This window comes from Stegostoma tigrinum, chromosome 26 (assembly GCF_030684315.1).
Source record: "Stegostoma tigrinum isolate sSteTig4 chromosome 26, sSteTig4.hap1, whole genome shotgun sequence".
NCBI lineage: Eukaryota > Metazoa > Chordata > Chondrichthyes > Orectolobiformes > Stegostomatidae > Stegostoma > Stegostoma tigrinum.
The window spans coordinates 33596205-33617598 of NC_081379.1; the positions used below are offsets into that span (position 1 = coordinate 33596205).

At 43.3% G+C, this 21394-nt stretch overlaps 1 protein-coding gene and 1 non-coding gene across 3 annotated transcripts in view; both read right to left on the reverse strand.

The window, feature by feature from the left end:
• LOC125464043 (mediator of RNA polymerase II transcription subunit 13-like) overlaps positions 1-21394 on the reverse strand; it is a 208633-nt gene that overhangs the window by 139736 nt on the left and 47503 nt on the right. The window lies entirely within an intron of this gene.
• On the reverse strand, positions 11408-11599 carry LOC125464372 (U2 spliceosomal RNA). The gene has a single exon (XR_007250005.1). It is a non-coding gene; the product is annotated as a U2 spliceosomal RNA (small nuclear RNA).

Genomic DNA, 21394 nt, shown 5'->3' on the forward strand with positions numbered 1-21394 from the left:
TGAAGCAGCAATTTAAGTAATTATTTGAAAATTGAAATTTTGTTCAACGAAGTTTAAAATAATTCACTCCTACCTGGAAATACTGAGGCAAAATTTTACAAAGCAATGCAATAAAAGGTCAGATATACAGATGCTCCGGTTTCCTCCGACAGTCCAAAGATGTGCTGGCTAGGTGGATTGGGCATGCTAAATTGCCCATAGTGTTCAGGGATGTGTGGATTTGGTGGGTTATAGGAGAATGGGTCTAGGTGGGATGTTCTGAGGGTCAGTGTGGACTTGTTGGGCCAAACAGCCTGTTTCCACTCTGTAGGGATTCTATGATTTTAAGATATTAGAAAGGATAATTGTAGCATTAGCCAAAAATTTGACTTAAAATTTTTACTGTTGCCATACTTTCAATTTTGCTTCTTCGAAACCGAATGCACTGCAGTCCATACTTGAGCAAATAAAGGATTGCTTATTGGAATGCAAGCTATTCAAACACTAAAATCAACAAGATTTGTTGACCTTAACACAAAACAATCACATTCAATTACTGTACATCTTGATAAGATAAACAAGAACTTGAAATAAGAAAAAGCTAGAAATACTCAGGCCTGCCAGCTCCAATGAAGCAAGCAAAATTAACACTAACCCACCTCAATGTACACACACATACACAAATACAAAAGCAGTAAATCTTGGCCATCAACTGTTCCCACAACTGCAACCAAGTATTTTCTGTTTTTATTGCCAATTTTCAGCATCTGCAGTGTTTTACTTTAAATACTTGCATCTACAGACATTTTGCACTTAATCGCGATTTCAAGAACACTTAGAGGCTCACATATGACACAGAAGCAGATAAGGTGAATAACAGATAATATTTCTGAAATGAATTACAGAACTTGCTTTTCGTTTTTAAAATTTTTGTTAAACTATTCAGGCAGTCATTGGTTTAATGCTGAATACAATGCAGTCAAAACTTCACAAACGCTTCTCAGCGCTGACGACACTGATTAGTTAAGCAAGCTGACATTGTACCTTTGGTTTCATTTTAGCGCAGGTTTCTAAAAATTCAATAGCCCTACATTTAATCCCTCATTCTCAGTTGATGAAAACTTCCCAGTTCATTTATGTTAATAGTTTTACATTGTTAAAATTATGTCTGATATCACTGGCTTCCAATTCTAATATTGCACCTATTTCATAGAATCCCTACCATGTGGAAACAGGCCCTTCAGCCCAACGAGTCCACACCGAACCTCAGACATTCCACCCAGACCCATCCCCCTACAACCCACCTTATCTACACAATCTGGAAGTTGTCATAACTAGATAAAACTATCAAGTGAATTCATTCCCAAAGACATAAAAATGGCTGCAAAGTAAAATCCAGAGATACCGGCCCTTGAAATAGCACTGTCTTAAATTCCAGTAGTTTATGTTCATATGCTGCAATTAATTGAATTAAAGAGAGTGTCTTCAAGACAATAGTGACAACTGAAATCCAAAAGTAACATCAAATCTTTACATCACAACTAAGAACTTAACCGTTTGCCTACTAGTTTGGGTAAAAGGTAAATTTCATTTGATTTGATTGATTTATTGTCACATGTACTTAGATACAGAGAAAACTTTTGTTTATGAGCAGTGCAGGCAGATCATAATAAGGACATACAGATCCGGGAATAAAAACTTGGGAGGCACACAGGTTACACTGCACAAGGCACGTGCTAGGCAAGATCAACATTAACTTCAAGTAATACTGATCTTGCTAGAGAGAGTCCATTCATCAGTCTATTAACAGCCAGGAAGAAGCTGTTCCTGAATCTGGTGTGTTCAATCTTCTGCTTAACAGAAGCGGTTAGAGTAGAGCATTACTGGGGTGCAACAAAGCTTTGATGATGTTAGCAGCCTTTCTACAGCAACAAGCCATGTAAGTGGAGTCCATGGATGGAACGTTGGCTTTCAGGATGGTCTGGGCTGTGCACTCAACTTTCTGTATTTTCTTACAGACCTGGAAGTAGTTGTCATACCAGCCATTATACACCCAGACAAAATGCTTTTAGTGCTGCATCTATAAAAAAGGTTATTAAGCGTCCTTACCGACACGCCAAATTTTCTGAGCCAAATGAGGAATAAGGGGCGTTGTTGTGCCTGCTTGACCATCACATCAAAGTGTGGAAGTTCAGAACAGGCTGTCAACTGTCACCACTCCTGGGAACTTGACACTGCCCACACTCTCAGAACTTCAGCTTCAATGATGTAGATGGGGATGTGTTGTCCTCCTTTCTTTCTGAAGTCAATGATCAGATCTTCAGTTTTTCCGATGTTATAAAGAGATTGTTCTCATTGTGCTGCTAGGAAGGGGAGGTCAAACTCCTCTAATTTTTAAAATCAAAGGACAAGCCCCCAATCTGTTACAGGAGCAGAACCCCCCCCCCCCCCCCATGTAATAATTAAACACAAAATACGCAGAGAAGCTTGCCTCGCCTAATCTATTAAACTGTTACAGGGAAGTGGAGGTCAAATAAAAGAAAATCCCTGACATTCACTTTATTACTAACAAGTAACAATTTATGTATTTAATCCTAACAGTGAACAAATTAACAGAATTACTAACAAACCGAACAATTCCCTAATTGAACTAAATTCTTCTGTTGTTCTCAAACCATAAACACCATTCTTCTGCTGATCCAGCCGTCAGGGAAGTTCTGTGAAGTCATCTGTGAGGACTCTTAGCTAGAAGTGCCGTGGGATCTTTTATGGATAGAAGGTGCTCTTAGAGAGCTTAGCAATTGCTTGTGAGAGGTAGATGCTCATTTCTCAGATGGCAGTTTGCTCTCACACCGATTTTCAAAAGCCCACTCCTTATATATCTTGGATTGAATATCAATTTTATTACAATTGCATTGGTATTAGATTGTCAAACGCATCAGATTTAAATTCAACTTGCTTTCAATCGAAGGGTTTGGTTTAAATTAATTGGCTGATTACAGCTTGTTGCCAAAACATCAAAATAAACTTAAGTTTCCCAATCACACAGCCAATCGATACATGTTTTAACTTCAGAACAGAATGTACCTCTTCAGCTGCTGAGACATCTTCAGTATAAATCTCGAAGCTGAGACAAGCACTTTATCTCTTAAAGGGGCCACACACACCTTTATTTTAAGGAATTCTAGCTCTCTACCTTCCAATTCAAGGTTACTTAACACAACTTTGCAATAGCACATCACCAAACCTTCTATCTCCTTACTGGATTCAGACTTGTCATTAGATATACATCCTACCCGGGTGGTAGGATCAGCAAACTTTGGAGGGCGGGGTTGGGGTTCCAGTGTTAAGTGCTACAATGGAGGAGGTACAGTCATCTATCTTCATTGATTGCAGTCCGTGGGTCACAAAACTGAGGATCCAGTTGCAGACAGCGGAGCCGAGACCAAGATCTCAGAGTTTTGACATCAATCTGGAGGGGATAGTAGTGTTGATGGCGGAGCTGTAATCAATGAGCAGGGGTCTGACGTAGGCACCCTTGTTGTCCTGATGTTCCAGGCATGAGTGCAGGGCTGGAGAAATGGTGTCTGCTGTAGATCTGTATGTCAGTAAACAAACTATAGGGGATCAAGGCAAGCCAGGAGAAGAAAGCTAATGATGGCCATGACCAGTCTCTCGAAGCACTTCATGATTATGGAGGTCAGAGCCACTGGGCAGGAGCCCTAAAGGCACAATGCATGTGCTTTCTTAGGTACGGGGATGATTTTGGTCTTCTTGGTGCAGGTGGGAACTTTAGCCTGTACAAGAGAGGGGTTGAAGATGTCAGTGAATAGCTCTACCAGTTGGTCTGCACAGGATCAAAGTGTTCATCCGAGGGCTCTGTCCTGGCCCATCGCTTTCCTTGGACTGACTCCCAGGAAGATCAATCAAATATCTGCAGTGGTGACAGAGGGCACAGGAGCATCCAGGGCTGAGGAGACAAGTGACACCGTGTCACTGGCATGCTGTTCGAACTGAGCATAGAAAGCATTGGCTGCTTTAGGGAGAGATACGGCGCCACAATCTCACTGGACCAGAGAGCTGCTCTCTGAGATGACTGGTGATGGCTTCACCTGAGGATTACCATGCTTCAAGGCAACGGGAGAGGTTGAAGAGGTGAACCCATGCTATTGGCATGGCACTTATTAAAACCAGCCAGCCAACTCAGTTAATGGACACACACCTCTCCCCCATCACATCCACCATTTAACAGAGATGGGAAATATGGTAGCAGCTATTTCATGTTTATTATTTATGTTGTGTTTTTTTTCCCAAGATGGCAGCTTGTCTGCCCACCAGTTCTGTCTCTGTCTTTCCCTCCTTGTTTCTCCCTTCTCTCTCTATAGTAGTTCTAACCACCACCACCCCCCCTCCCCCCGCCACTGCTTGTAATTCCCTACCTAAGGAGTCGGGAAGAAGCCAGGTCGCAACCGGGAACCACATGGTGGAAGCTGAACGTGCAGGCTTCTTCCAGCAGCAATGGCAGATCGAGCGTGGGCCAGAGCAGTGGCGGCCGATCAAGAGTGATGCGGTGAGAGTGGGCCAGTGAGACAGTGCCAGCAAGATTGAACCAGTCACACAGCTCACAGCATGACACTAGCAGAGGCATGGCGAGGGCTGAAAAGCCCTGAATGGGACTGAGGCAGTGGAAAGGAAGTTGGACTCTCTTAGAATAACAGAAAAAAAAAGTAACCTAAGTTAATGTGAACGGCGCCATGTACGTACTGCAAAGGTACACACTTGTTCACTGTATTTTTGCCTTAAATCTTTACACGTTACATCTTAAATTGCTTAAGAAAAGGAAAACTCTGATTTTAAACCTCAGCTGCCTCACGGCCATACCCAATCACGGGAAAGGCTTCAGGAGTAAACCCTGAGGATAAATCCGGAGTCGGAGTCCCTAAGACAGTCTGCTGTTACATCTAACCTCGGTCTGACAACTCCTGCGACGACACCGGTGCCAAGTTGTATCGGTCCCTGCTGTACCCATGGACAACACTGTTGGCGTGGAGAGGGGAGACATGCTGCATGGGCAACTGCTGATCTCTCCTAAGACCCTGACTAGGCCTGCGCCCCGGAGAGGCCACTCCAGCGTCGCCTCAAACACAGAAAGCAGCAGTCACCGGTTATAAGCCACACTCGAGTGACATACAGCAAGGTGCCAGGGGTTGCTTTCGATAGGAGGGAGAGGCCATTTCGCCTCACTGGACAGCTACCGGCCGCCTCAAGCTTTGCAGCCACCGGCCAATTAGATGCTGTCCTGTCACAGTCCACCCACTCCACTGGGTGCGTGGGGCTTACGTATACAAGTATCCAGAATCACAGACTGTATACACTGCACCAAGTAAAACAAGGAAACAAGGAAAGAAGCCAGCATTCAGACCTGGATGCTGGAATGTACAGACCATGACAACCGGCCTGTCAGACAACCTTCAAGAGATCAGTGACAGCGCAAGACAGCAGTGATTAACAACAAACTGCTACGACTCCAAGTGGACACTGCAGCACTTCAAGAGACAAGGCTCCCAGAATCAGGGAAGTTATGAGAGCGACAAATCAGGAACAGTTGCTGCTACTTGATGACTTCAATGCTAGAGTGGGTGCCAAACACGGCTCCTGGCCAGGCTGTCTGGGATGGTACGGGATCAGCACCATGAAGGACAATGGACAACGACTGCTCGAGCTTTGCACGCTCCACCAACTGTGTGTCACCAACACCTACTTCCGGGCCAAAGTTCAGGACAAAGTTTCATGGCAACATCCCCGCTCAAAACACTGGCACCAGCTAGACCTGATCCTCACAAGACGCAGCCACCTGAAAAACGTGCTGATGGTTCAGTCCTTTCAGAGTGCCGACTGTGACACGGATCACTCCCTGATTTGCTGCAAACTCAGACTCCAACCAAAGAAGATGCACTACTCCAAGCCTGCAGACAAGCAGCGTATCAATGCTACTACAACCCAACATTCAGACAAAGTGACAGTATTTTTCAAGTCACTGGAGGACGACCTCCTTGCAGACCCACCAGAAGGAGCTGCTCAGCAGAGATGGGACACTCTAAGGGACACTATCCACAGCACCGCGTTGAAGACCTTCGGGAAGGAGCGGAGCAAGACAGGACTGGTTTGAAGCAAACGCGAATGAGCTCAAAGCGACCGCTAAGGCGAAACGTGCTGCACTGTTGAAACACAAACACCAACCTACCCAGGTAACACTACAAGCACTGAGGACAGCAAGAAACAACACACAGACTGCCAGACACTCTGCAATGACTACTAGCTACAACTATGCAAAAGCATCCAGTTATCATTTGACACAGGCAACATATGTGGAATGTATGAGGGGATCAAGAACGCCACTGGCCCAAACCACAGGAAGACGGCTCCACTAAAATCTAGGACAGGCGAGATCAAAGACAAAAGCAAGCAGATGGAGAGATGGGTGGAGCATTACTCCGAACTCTACTCCAGAGAAAATGACATCTCGGACAACACGTTGGACACCAAGGAATGCATACTGGTCATGGAGGAGCTGCACGCATTGCCAACTGCTGATGAGCTGAGCAGAGCCATCAACAGCTTACCCAGTGGGAAGGCACCAGGGTTGGATGGCATACAACCAGAGGTCAAGTGTGTGAAGGGGGTTCTGCTTAGCCACCGGCTGGAACTACTGTGCCAGTGCTGGGAGGAGGGAACGGTGCCGCAAGACATGAGAGACTGCAACATTGTTCTTATAGAGGGTGACAAGGGGGGGGAAGAAGCGGCTGTAACAACTACTGAGGAATCTCACAGCTGAGCATTGTTGGGAAGGTCTTCGCCCGCGTGGTCCTGGACAGACTACAGAAAATCGCCGAAAGGGAAAGAAACGCCGAGAGCAAAGACAACCACTCTGCGCGCTTTCTTCAACCTCACGAAGGCATTTAACCTCGTGAGCAGAGACGGCTTGTTCAAAATCCTTCCCAGGATTGTTTGTCCTCCGAGACTCCTTGGAATAGTCCAATCGTTTCACATGGATACGAAAGGCGTCATTCAATTTGGCGGCTCTTCTGAGGCTTTCAACATCCGCAGCGGTGTAAAGCAAGGCTGTGTGCTTGCCCCACCCTGTTCAGCATCTTCTTCACAGTCATGCTGAAATGCGTGTTTGGAACATCAACTGATGGTGTCTACCTCCAGACCAGACCAGATCGGACGGAAGGCTGTTCAGTCTGTCCCGGCTGAGGGCAAAATCCAAGGTTCGTGAAGTACTCATTAGAGACATGCTGTCTGCAGATGACGCAGTGTTGGCAGCACACTCTGAACAGCAACTGCACCACCTCATGGGTAACCTCTCAAGAGCCTGCCAGGAACTCAGCATGACCATTAGTCTGAAGACGACCAACATGCTGGATCAAGGCGTTGAGCACCCCCCTGCCATCACCATCGACAACTACGAGCTGGAGGTAGTCCACGAATTCACATTCCTCAGCTCCACCATCACATATCACCTCTCCCTGGACTCCAAGATCAACAGGCGGATCAGACAAACAGCCTCCACATTCGCCAGGCTGACCAACTGTGTCTGGGGGAACAAAAAGCTGACTACGAACACCAAGATTGTAGTCTTACAGGGCGTGCTTCCTCAGCACATTGCTTTACGGCAGCGAGACCTGGAGCCTCTACCCCAGACAAGGGGGGCATCTCAATGCTTTCCACCTTCGCAGCCTGAGACACATTCTGGGCATCAAGCGGGCCAAAAGAGTCACCAACACCAAGTCCCCACCCACGCCCAGATACTCAGCCTCTTCAGCCTACTCCAACAACGCTGGGTGGGTTATATACATCGTATGCCGAAGGGAGGATTCCGAAAGATGTGTTGTACGGGGAATTGGCCATCAGGAAGAGAGCACGAGGATGACCTCATCTTCGTTTCAAAAGATGTCTGCAAAAGGGACATAAAGTCAATGGACCTGGACGTCGAGAGGTGAGAAGACGTCGCAAATGATCGCTCATGCTGGAGACGGGAACTATGCAGAGGGCTGGAGCAAGGAGAGGAGAAACTGAGGCTTGCCGCTGAGGAAAAGCGCACTCGATGGAAAGACAGCAACACGGCAACACTGGACGAGAGTGTCTTCAAATGCAGTTGCTGCAACCAAGACTGTCACTCCTGTGTGGGTCTGTACAGCCACAACAGACGCTGCGCTATCACCAGCAGCTGAATCAAAACTCTTCAGGTGGAGATCCATGGCCTCTCGAGGCTGACCGATGCCACACTAAAATGTGGTTTATGGATATTGCAGAGAGGTACACTTAAGTCTTGATCTAATCTAGCCAGATATTATTTTCATAATTCACATTTTCAAGTGCAGAACAGAATACCAACACAACAGCAATAAAAATATGTTTTTACATTAACCCCAAACTTTTTTAAAAAATCTTTTCAAACAGTTGATTAAAGTGCCTTTTAATAGACTGCCCACATGACAACACTGGAAGGAAGTGAATCCTCTCCTTACTTGACTAATACTGCCAAAAACACATTCTGTATCAGAACTGAAAAGGGCTCTGGCACGTACTACTACATCATGTTTAACTACAGAACAGTTCTAATCCTTTACTGGCAACCAGTGCAATCAGATAAGGCAACTCAATGATATACACAAGACACAAACTTGGAGAGGTAAAGATCCAATTCCAGGCAACATTTTGCTATTATAAAATATTCAAAACAAAAAAAAACAATGCAGTTGCTTTTCAAAGCACTGCATTGCTACTTGCTGAACTATTTCTTAGCCAGATCATTCACTTAGCTGCAGCTGTACTGAACAGCACAATCCACTGGATAATAACATGGCTAGATTTGAAAGGGCCTAGCGAAGCGCATAATTGTAATCCAAATTTCAATTAACCTGCAGCCCTCTTAAGAGATTGTGCATGTTTAATACTACTTTAAAAGCAGTTAGTTCTTTGAAACATTGAGATATTAAAAGAAATAAGCACAGATGGAAACTTGAAAGCATGAGCACAACAAAGTCTAGTCAGAAGCAAAAAAAGTTGCGCAATCTGAATTGTGAAAATAGTTTTCAGTGAGACTGAAATATTAGGGGTCTTGGATGTGTTCAAGATTGCCTTTTAAACACATTTCCTTTACTTAGCCAGATAGTCAACTAAATCAGCAAATTACATCAATGCTGCGCATAATCAGAGCAGGCAATGACCAAAGTTGCCCCATTTTGAACAGGATACTGGCACTTGAAATGCAATCTGTCATTAAATCCTTTCCTCTCTGCTGTCCTCATTTTTCTCCTGGGTCCTTGAGAGCTCCTACACTGATGGGAACTTTTGTTGCCAGCTTGGAAACTTGATTCTCAGACGTGTTTTAAACTTTAGAAAGATATAAAAATTACAACATCTTACTGAGAAGAAAAAAAAAACAAAATTGCAGTCCAACTTAAAAATAATACGATGGCAAACCCTAGCTCCACTTTGAGTAAGTTTTGTTCAGATAGCTGATGATTTCAGGACTTTAATCTTTGCAAAGCAGACCACATGGGCTCCTCAAGGACCTTCAAGCTACAGACAATGGGAAAACCATGCTAACACCAAAGCGGTCATGGTGAACAGCTTTGCAACAGATATACTAAGAGAGTGGAAAAAAAGACAGTGAATATTTTTATAATGTTATGCAACTACTTCCTCTCAAAGTTGTAAAAGTATTGGTGGTTGTAGCAGGATGACAAAAAGTCTAAACAAAACAGGCCAAGCAGTATCAGAGGCGCAAGAAAGTTGATGTTTCTGGTCTGGACCCTACTTCAGAAAAAACAGGAGAAAAAAAGTGTGATTTTTCTGAAGAAGGATCCTGACCCAAAATATCAGCTTTCCTGCTCCTCTGATGCTGCTTGGCCTGTGTTCATCCAACTCTGCCCCTATCTCAGATTCTCCAGCATCAGCAGTTCCTACTACCTCACCCCACATAGAACATACGTTTATCACTTTACTGCATTGTCCTGGGTTTGAAAACAAACTAAACGGCAAAAGATTTGAATTCTAAAACAGTAACAGGAACTAAAATGGACTTGTGCACCAAGATGGATACACGAGGGTGACAGATAGTAAGTGCTTTTATTTGCCAAATATTATAAAACAGTATACAATGTGAATAATTGCTCCAACTGTTCTAGGAGGACCAGTGAACATGCTAGACATTTATTTTCAATATACACTGACAACGCAAAACCATGGACATTATTGACGAATATGATTTGCCTGTTATCTTTACAGGTAAAGACTAAGTCCCACTAAACTACAAGTAGTACAAAGAAATACAAGAATATTGCAGAACCCAAAGAAAATTAGCTTTCCAGTTCTTTGAGATTTTGTAGAACAAAGTTCAATGCTATTTGCACATTTGTTTCATCCAACAAAACTCTGTCAAACATTCAGCAGTGTCCCAACATGCCGAACAAAAATCTAAGTTTTTACACTAAATCTTCCCCTACCAGGAAAGCAAATATTTCTTTAGGGATTATATTTCAAGAATAGTGTCAGTGGAAATAATCAACTATCTATACAACAAAAATTTCTACAGAATCTTAGCATATAACATTAACATGCTTTGCCTAGAAACCCAAATGGTTTGGAAAAGGTTTACACCATAATTACAAAAATAGCTCAGTGATTTTATTCTCCCAGAAAGAAAATTGTGAAAGGAGCCATATCACCAACCAAATTTACCCAAAAAAGGAGAACATAGACTCAAATAATCGGCAAGAAGCAGTTTAACTCTGGGACTTTGCAAAGTTGCATCAAGGCAGCCGATTCAGACGTAAAGGAGGTGAGGAGAGAATGCACAAGTAACTGAAATAATTGCAAAAAATTAACCTCTTTGTAAAGGCCCTACTAAAAAGGATTAGGCTATGGCAGCTAAACTCAGATTCCCTCATGAATGCAAGCAGTTTCCTGCCAAAAGACCTGATAGATATCTTATATGCTCTGCTTAGAAGATAATCCCTTTACAGAAGTAATCAATGACTCCAAAATAAATTCATCTGACTAGATCAAAATGGGAAATCAAGTTATCACCTGACATCCCCTTCTTTCCACAACTGCTGCTCAAATCCAAATTCAGGAGGTAAACATATATGGCTCAAAACCACACAGCTATCAAGTGCATCTCCAGCTCATTTTTAGATTGTAGAAGTAGCTACTGGCTGTAAGTCATACACCTGAACTTTTTCTATTAAAATATCAAATTGTTGAATTTTCTTTTTCCCTTCATCACACGGAACTCTCAAACAACTCAGCAGTTCACCATTTTTAGGAAGTGTGAAAAGAAAGGCTTAAATTTATATTGGTTCAGAGACAGTGGGAACTGCAGATGCTGGAGAATGAGATAACAAGGATTTTTTCCACCAACCCCCCTTCCATTCCTGGAAACACTGCAATACCTGGACGATGCACAGGGTGGACGGAGCAAGCTCTGATGCCAACTCCCTGCACCAAAACTCAGTTTAATATAGGGTCCTTAAGTAAAAGGCATATCAGATATTAAAGATGATAAGAACAGAAACTACACTTGGTCTGAGCCGATAGGCCGAGAAGCAAAGGGTCTAGGCCCGAAACGTCAGCCTTCCTATCCAGCTCTACACGTAGTATAAGTTTAAGATAACAATTCCTTACACAACCACAGGATCTTTAAGCGCACTTTACAGCCAATAAGGTACTTTGGCTGCAGTTACTATTATAAAGTGACGAGCACAGCCGCCAGTGTTGTACAAAGAAAGGCTCAATGAAAAGCAATTGTGATAATGAACAGATAATGTGTGTTATATAATGTTAATTAACGGATAGATGTTGGCCAGAACACATTGCAATAGCAGGTCTGCTTGTCTTTGAAATGCTGCCACAGGATCTTTTATATGCAGTTTACAAGCAGAAGTGATTTAATGCCCCATTCTTAAGACAGCATCACAAAGACATGGAACAGTCCCTCTTCCGCACCTACACAGGCCCCAAACCCCACCTCTTCCTCCGGTACATTGATGACTGTATCGGCGCCGCCTCTTGCTCCCCAGAGGAGCTCGAACAGTTCATCCACTTCACCAACACCTTCCACCCCAACCTTCAGTTCACCTGGGCCATCTCCAGCACATCCCTCACCTTCCTGGACCTCTCAGTCTCCATCTCAGGCAACCAGCTTGTAACTGATGTCCATTTCAAGCCCACCGACTCCCACAGCTACCTAGAATACACGTCCTCCCACCCACCCTCCTGCAAAAATTCAATCCCCTATTCCCAATTCCTCTGCCTCCGCCACATCTGTTCCCACGATAAGACATTCCACTCCCGCACATCCCAGATGTCCAAGTTCTTCAAGGGCCGCAACTTTCCCCCCACAGTGATCGAGAACGCCCTTGACCGCGTCTCCCGTATTTCCCACAACACATCCCTCACACCCCGCCCCCGCCACAACCACCCAAAGAGGATCCCCCTCGTTCTCACACACCACCCTACCAACCTCCGGATACAACGCATCATCCTCCGACACTTCTGCCATCTACAATCCGACCCCACCACCCAAGACATTTTTCCATCCCCACCCTTGTCTGCTTTCTGGAGAGACCACTCTCTCCGTGACTCCCTTGTTCGCTCCACACTGCCGTCCAACCCCACCACACCCGGCACCTTCCCCTGCAACCGCAGGAAATGCTACACTTGCCCCCACACCTCCTCCCTCACCCCTATCCCAGGCCCCAAGATGACATTCCACATTAAGCAGAGGTTCACCTGCACATCTGCCAATGTGGTATACTGCATCCACTGTACCCGGTGTGGCTTCCTCTACATTGGGGGAACCCAGCAGAGGCTTGGAGACAGCTTTGCAGAACACCTCCGCTCAGTTCGCAACAAACAACTGCACCTCCCAGTTGCAAACCATTTCCACTCCCCCTCCCATTCTCTAGATGAGATGTCCATCATGGGCCTCCTGCAGTGCCACAATGATGCCACCCGAAGGTTGCAGGAACAGCAACTCATATTCTGCCTGGGAACCCTGCAGCCTAATGGTATCAATGTGGACTTCACCAGTTTCAAAATCTCCCCTTCCCCTACAGCATCCCTAAACCAGCCCAGTTCGTCCCCTCCCCACATTGCACCACACAACCAGCCCAGCTCTTCCCCCCTACCCACTGCATCCCAAAACCAGTCCAACCTGTCTCTGCCTCCCTAACCGGTTCTTCCTCTCACCCATCCCTTCCTCCCACCCCAAGCCGCACCCCCATCTACCTACTAACCTCATCCCACCTCCTTGACCTGTCCGTCTTCCCTGGACTGACCTATCCCCTCCCTACCTCCCCACCTATACTCTCTCCACCTATCTTCTTTTCTCTCCATCTTCGGACCGCCTCCCCCTCTCTCCCTATTTATTCCAGTTCCCTCTCCCCATACCCCTCTCTGAAGAAGGGTCTAGGCCCGAAACGTCAGCTTTTGTGCTCCTGAAATGCTGCTTGGCCTGCTGTGTTCATCCAGCCTCACATTTTATCATCACAAAGACTGTAGCATTCAGCAGAGCAGCAGAAAATCAACACAAATTTTGATGTGGAGATGCAGGTGTTGGGACTGGGGTGGACCCGACAAAGGAGCAGTGCTGAAACCTCAGAAGTAGAACTTTCACTATGAGAATTATATTGTAGTTTAAGGCATGATAAGCAATAGAAAATATAGGATGATATGCTTTGTGCCCAGTTTGCAGCACATGCTCCACTTTAAATAAAATTTAAATAAAATTCTCATTCCATAGGACCAATTTAATGTTCATACATTTTAGCAAACTGAGAAGCTGTGCAACACTGCATAGTTATTAGCTCTAATCCGATGCTAACTTGAAATGACTTTTTTTTCTGGACAGCTCAAACTATCATTGGAACAAGTTTGTACATCCTGCAGTTAAATGCCAATAATTAACTAAAATGAACCATCGCAGAGGCCAAGTCTACAGTCAAAACTGATATCATTAATGCTTGGTAACTGTGAAATATCAGTTTTAAGAAACGATTTCTTGTATGAGTAAAACCTTCCACTGTATGAACAAATTATATTTGCTGAAGAGACTGACAAACAGCTGTAACAGTTTGTGGAGCTGAAGGAACACAGCAGGCCAAGCAGAGGACCAGGAAAGCTGGTGTTTTGGGTTGGGACCCTTCTTCAGACAGCCTCCAGCTCCACACTTATCTGACTCCAGTTCTTACTACCTCTGACAAGCAGATGTAAATTTAATACATCTTATCAAAGTTTGACTGCATATTTTACTTTAAAAAGAAAAATCACTTTTCATTGTTTATTTATATTAACTAAGGTAGACTCAATAGGTGGTCAAAACAAAAAGAGGCCAATCTGGCTCAAATCTTCCAATGGGACGATGACCCCTGTGGAGGCTGGTGTTAAGTGGTGAAACCGTACAGTCTCAATGCAGCTAACTCCACAGGCAATGCACAGCAAGTTGAAGCTTTCGATGAGAAATTACCCCATGCTTAATACCCTCCGACGAAGTTCCCAATTCTAAGACTTTGGAAATACTTAGCTTAATTGTTAACTCGGAAAAGGAATTTACACCTGCTTTAACTCGTCCGTAACTATTAAAACAGGAACCGCGCGACTCCGCATTCACGGCAAGAACTTTAAGCCGACCCAAACTTCCCTGGCCACCTGACCCTATTCTTCGGCTTTAGGCACGTATATCCTCCTAATCACCTGACACCCATGCCCTCTCACTTACGTTCCCTCGGTACCCAAGTGGCGTCAAGACCATTAAATCCTGAACTGGAGCACGAATTGTTATTTTTCAAATTAAAAAGGTCACAGTTACAATGCCAACTCACTTCGCTTCTCTGATGAAGGGTCGAGGCCCGAAACGTCAGCTTTTGCGCTCCTGAGATGCTGCTTGGCCTGCTGCGTTCATCCAGCTCCACACTTTATTACCTTGGATTCTCCAGCATCTGCAGTTCCCATTATCTCTGATCACTTCGCTGCTGGCTGCGTGGAATTAACTCGCTGGCAGCTTCAGCTGAGAAGACTTCTGACTCAGAAGCTTGCAAGGAGAAATCCTCCGTAGGTAATCGTATTTTTTTGAAGTAGTGTTTTCAAACCTAATCGGAAGATCCGTGCCCGTGTATTATGTTGCTGTATCAGATTCCTCACGAGGGCAAGTATTATAATTTACAATAATGTTACAGCCCCCTCTTGTGGCAAATAACGGTACTGCCACATAAAATTAACGCGTTATTTCCTGAGAACTAAGGTGACAAAAGGTGTCAGTTCCGACAATTAACCTTTCACTGCAAGTTATTCCAAATTACACCTGACTGGCAATTGTTCTCCGACTGCATACTAACAACAAACAAGATCATAATAGTCAATTTAGTCCATTGTTCAACCCTCTTAGCACCCAGTTTATTTTAAATAACCCCCAAAACATCATTTCTATTATCCTCCTTAGGGTGGTCCAGAAATTTGAGTAAATTAACTTTTCATACCATCAGTTATGGGTCTACTTTCACCAGACTTTTGGTCTTCACAGCCTACTTTCTGATTTCATATGTCCCAATTAGTGCATGTATCTCTCCAGGCTTTTCTTTAACCGAGAAATTATGGGAACGTCCAGTATTTCCCATTTCCTCAGCTGCATTTGAGGGTTTCATTACTGCACTCCGACCACAACAAAGCTATGCACCATTACAGCAGAACTGAAAACACTCCAAATGTGCTCGAGTGTCACTAAAACCAGAAAATCGCTGCTGGATTTCTACTCAACATTTTGAGTTACATATCTGTACAGTCAAATATATTAATCTGGTTTTCCACAATGATCCAAGCATATAGTTCTTTGAGAAGGTGACCAAACAGGTAGATGAGAGTAAACCGGTTGATGTGGTGTATATGGATTTCAGCAAGGTGTTCAATAAGGTTCCCCACAATAGGCTATTGTACAAAATGTGGAGGAATGGAATTGTGGGAGATATAGCAGTTTGGATCGGAAATTGGCTTGCTGAAAGAAGACAGAGGGGGGTAGTTGATGGGAAATGTTCATCCGGGAGACCAGTTACTCGTGGTGTACAGCAAGGTTCGGTGTTGGGTCCACTGCTGTTTGTCATTTTTATAAATGACCTGGATGAGGGCGTAGAAGGATGGGTTAGTAAATTTGCAGACGACACTAAGGTCGGTGAAGTTGTGGACAGTGACGAAGGATGCTGTAGGTTGCAGAGAGGCAGAGATAAGCTGCAGAGCTGGGCTGAGAGGTGGCAAATGGAGTTTAATGCAGACAAGTGTGAGGTGATGCACTTTGGTAGGAGTAACCGGAAGGCAAATGGTAAGATTCTTAGTAGTGTAGATGAGCAGAGAGATCTCGGTGTCCACGTACACAGATCCTTGAAAGTTGCCACCCAGGTTGACAGGGCTGTTAAGAAGGCATACAGTGTTTTAGCTTTTATTAATAGAGAGATCGAGTTCCAGAACCAAGAGGCTATGCTGCAGCTGTACAAAACTCTGGTGCGACCGCACTTGGAGTGTTGTGTACAGTCCTGGTCACCGCATTATAAGGATGTGGAAGCTTTGGAAAGGGTGCAGAGGAGATTTACGAGGATGTTGCCTGTTATGGAGGGAAGGTCCTACGCAGAAAGGCTGAGGGACTTGAGGCTGTTTTTGTTAGAGAGACCCAGGTTGAGAGGTGACTTAATTGAGACATATAAAATAATCAGAGGGTTAGATAGGGTGGATAGGGAGAGCCTTTTTCCTAGGATGGTGACCACGAGCACGAGGGGCATAGCTTTAAATTGAGGGGTGAAAGATACAGGACAGATGTCAGAGGTAGTTTCTTTACTCAGAAAGTAGTAAGGGAATGGAACGCTTTGCCTGCAACGGTAGTAGATTCGCCAACTTTAGGTACATTTAAGTCATCACTGGACAAGCATATGGACGTACATGGAATAGTGTAGGTTAGATGGGCTTGAGATCGGTATGACAGGTCGGCACAACATCGTGGGCCGAAGGGCCTGTACTGTGCTGTAATGTTTTATGTTCTATTAGTGATGAGCCAATGATTTATCCCTGATTCTCCTGAATTCAATATACAACTGCCTCAGAAGTAGCTTTCTTTTTAAACTACAGGAAAAAAAACAAGAAAAATGAAACTGAGATGTTGTTTAATTTTTAAAGTTGATTAAAATCTTACATGCACAGAAAAGCTAATATCTGAAACACAAGGCATCAACTCAACTTGATCCAAGAGACACATGTGAATGATTTTCACCAGTCTGCATTCAGATTGTGACTAAAGCAGTCTGCATATCTCTAATCCCATTCATGAGAATACACGTTGGAACACATTCAATTACCAAAAAATACACAAGTACAATTATATTAAAATGAAGAAGTTCTGTTTTTCAGTGTTAATGCTGTCAATATTACAATTTTTCCCAAATGCACTAAAAGGTACATACGAATATTTGAGAACAGCCAAGTTTCAAAATATTTCCTAAAAAGGACACAAAAGTAGGACTACTTAACTCAATTCAGCAAAATACATTTCAACAGAGATCAGAAATTTTCCTTTGATACTCAAACTTCAATTTTTTTTTCTGAAATGCAACAATGGAACATAGTACTACTGTTAGGAGGCAGCAGTCAATGCACAAGGCCAAACTATTCTCACCCATGCCAGGCTCTAATGGTTTGTGGAAGCAAGTTTTATTTTTAATCAGAACAATACTGGAAAGCCTCTGGTGTTCCAGTGGTTCCTCCTGATTAGCTAGCAGTGCAAATTACAAAAAATCTTCCTCTGGCAAAGTCTCTCACTCAAAGCACTTGTAGGTTCTGTGTCTTCAATTTTAAGAAGTTTAACCCAGTCAGTGCAAGCAGAACAACATGTAACAAAGTTGATATCCAGCCCAATCAAAAAGGTGGTGGTAATAGTAGGAAAGGCATCTGGATGTAATATCACTCACCTGCTAAATTTAAACAAAATTTATGAAGAGTTTTAACTAGCACTGCATTAACCCCATGTATAATGGTGGAAGCTGAAAGAGAATTTAGAAAAGCATCACATGATGTTGAGACTTAAATGAAACATGTAAAGGACATATCAGGATTGACTGAGCAGTTGATCAAAAATTCAGGCATTAAGGGTGGATTTACTGTACTGCAGTGGTAGATGGCTTTAAGAAAAAAATCCAAGGGACACAACATTGGTAACTGAAAACTCTGTTGGCAGGAATCCAAGTGTCTAGGTAGAGTTGAGGCTTACGTTACGAACAGAAAACCAACATGCCAAATTAAGGAATGAAGGAACATCATCTGCTAGTAATTAATGAGAATCACTGCATTTTGCTGAATAGCATTTTGCTCAATGATCTCTACAAACAGCAACCAGCTGAGGAGTAAATAAGCTTTTGGTGGATTAAGTGTTATTAAAAGATATATCACAGTTTGCTGTTCACTTTACTGGTGGAGACTGCAAACTTCCCAATTGTGTTTTGGAACTTTGGAGGTACATCAAGAAACTTTATGCGACACTCTCAAGCCTTCAATAGTTCTTTGTGAAGCAAAACTCTTGAGGACTTCACTGAAAAAGTAACATATTGCTCAATATTCACGAGCACACTGACCCAGATTTCACAATGGCCAGATAATCATCTCTGCAGTGTACACAGGATTGAGAGTTAGGACCAGCAGAATCCCTGACATTAGAGACCGAGGGAACTGCCCAGGAAATTGACCATTCTGATGGACAACTTCCCTATACCTGGAACCTGCTGGAGCTATCTGCTCAAATCCAAATTCAGAGAGTTCTGTTGTCATTAAGTTAAATGGTTATCTGAAGAAGTTAGATGATTGAAAAGTAAGTCTGATTTAACTCAATCCCCAACTTACTACATACAACCCCCAATACACTTTTTTAAAATTCATTCACAGGATGAGGGAGTCACTGGCTAGGTCAGCATTTATTGCCCATCCCTAACTGCCAGAGGGCAATTAAGAATCAACCACATTGCTGTGGGTCTACGGTCACATGTAGGCCCAAGCATTTAAGGATGGAAGTTTCCTTCCCTGAAGTGCATTAGTGAACCAGGTGGGTTCTCCCCCCCACCCCGCCCAACAACTGACAATGGATTTCACGGTCATCATTCGACTCAGCACCAGAAAGATCAGACTATTTCAAGCTGATTACTGCCATACTGTTTAAGAGCAACAAGAAGTTGGGAATTTTACTTTGGGAAACCATTATTAGGGGCTGTATGAAAAATGTCTGGGTTGGACCCTATCTTAACTCAAAGGTGAAAGCAGATTTGGAATGGTTGCCAATGGGGGCCTTATGTTCTGGTCTTAGCATGCAATTTTGATCCTCACTGTTAACTTACCATTGTTTGAACCTGCCTGGAAATGCTGACATGAGACATCTACAGGTTTAACACCAAAGCTGTGGTTAGATGCAGTTTCAGAAGCAGCAGGCATGGGGTCCACGAACCCACTCTGAATAAATATGCAGCGTGCGGGCTGATTTTCTCTATGCATTTCTTAAGAAGCAGTGACGTGCAATACCTCTCACAGAAAGCACAAATGATCGTGAGGTGCCGGCCTGCAGACTCCTTCGGCACTAACACTTTGTGGGCTTTATCCTGAGCATGTGTAACGACCATGTTGTGTCAACACATACTCCACTCCACATACCGATGAAATTGTGTTATAGGTAATGGAAGTTTTAGAAATAGCGTTCACCTATTTGTCAGTCACATTACAGCCAAATTGTGTAACCAGAACATGTGCAATAGTAGAACCTATTATACACAGTCCCTACAACCAAGGAGATGAGACTCAAGCCAAGTGTGCATGTTTTTCTAAAAAAAAGGCAACTTTGCTTATTTGCATAAAAACACAAGCAGTAGTTTAATAACTATTGAACTCAACTTTACTATTGGAACAAAGGGAAACACAGCAACGCAGTAGGCAAATCTAGCCAGATAAATGTGGCACTCCAGACAATCTCAAATTATTGCATAGGGAATAGTTTTTGTTGGGGAAAACAGCATTCGAGTGGGAGTAAATGATTCTGTCCACAGCAGTTTTGAAGACAACAAGCTTATAAGCATGAATACCAAGACCATTCTAACATGCACTAACGACTCCAAGTATTTCCTCCGTTCTGGTCCCATGGAGCACTTAAGTGAAAAACCAGAGCTATAAAAGAACAACCCATCAGGATAGAAAAATCTGGGACAAAAACCAGTCACATCTCAGGCAGTCTCTGCTCAGTAGTCAATATTGCTGCCTCAGAACTCGTGATCCCACATCATTGGTCAATTCCAATTTGGAAACCCTTGACTTAAAAAGGCACTGATTTGGCTATTTTCAATTTATTCAAAAAAATGTAAATATTTTAAATGCTAATTACATTGTATATAATTTGGTTCTCCCAATGATTATTTGTGTAAACAGCTCAAGACTCTAACATGAATTGTTATCACATATCAGTTATGGAATGAAGTTGAACTTCATAATTGTAATGTCTATTTTAATCACAAACATTAAGTGTGATTGCTAATCTTAAGTCAATCTTTCTAGAGGAAATGTTCCTTGTTACACACAACTTGTACCACAAAAACAGCCATTGTATCAAAAAAGCTTGATAATCCTCCAGGCCTTGAAAGCTTCGCTGTGAAGCCTCCTTTTCAGAAAAATCACTGAATTACATCCTTAACACAGCAAGAACTCTAACTTCAGCCTTTGCCATGGCTAAGTAAGCACTAATAATGAAACTACATTCTAAGTCTAATACATAATTATAACTAATTCTGTCTGTACAAAGATTTTTGTCACGCAATTCTTCTCTGTATATTTTAACAGAGTCAAGTTGAAAATGCTTGAATGATTAAAATGCTGCTCTCTGTAGTTGATAAAATCATTTTAGCAGTAATTATTACAAAAATTGTCAAAGTATTTTGTCAAACATCTTACCAATCACAGAATGCAATGTGTTAACAGCATTAAAAAAAAAGGTTCGCACTTCTAAGAAGAGCCAAAACTGATGAATCTCCTGCACATAATCACTAAGGAGGTGATGACTTAGTGGTATTATCGCTGTACTGTTAATCCAGACGTTCTGGGGACCTGGTTCGAATCCCGCCATGGCAGATGGTGGTATTCAATAAAAATATCCAGAATTAATAGTCAAATGATGTCCAAGAATCCACTGGCAATTGTTGGATAAACCCTTCTAATGTCCTTTAGGGAAGGAAACTGCCATCCTTACCTGATCTGGGCTACATTTGACTCCAGACCCACAGTAATGTGGCTGACTCTGAACTGCCCTTTGGGCAATTAAGGATGGCCAATAAATGCTGCCTAGCCAGTG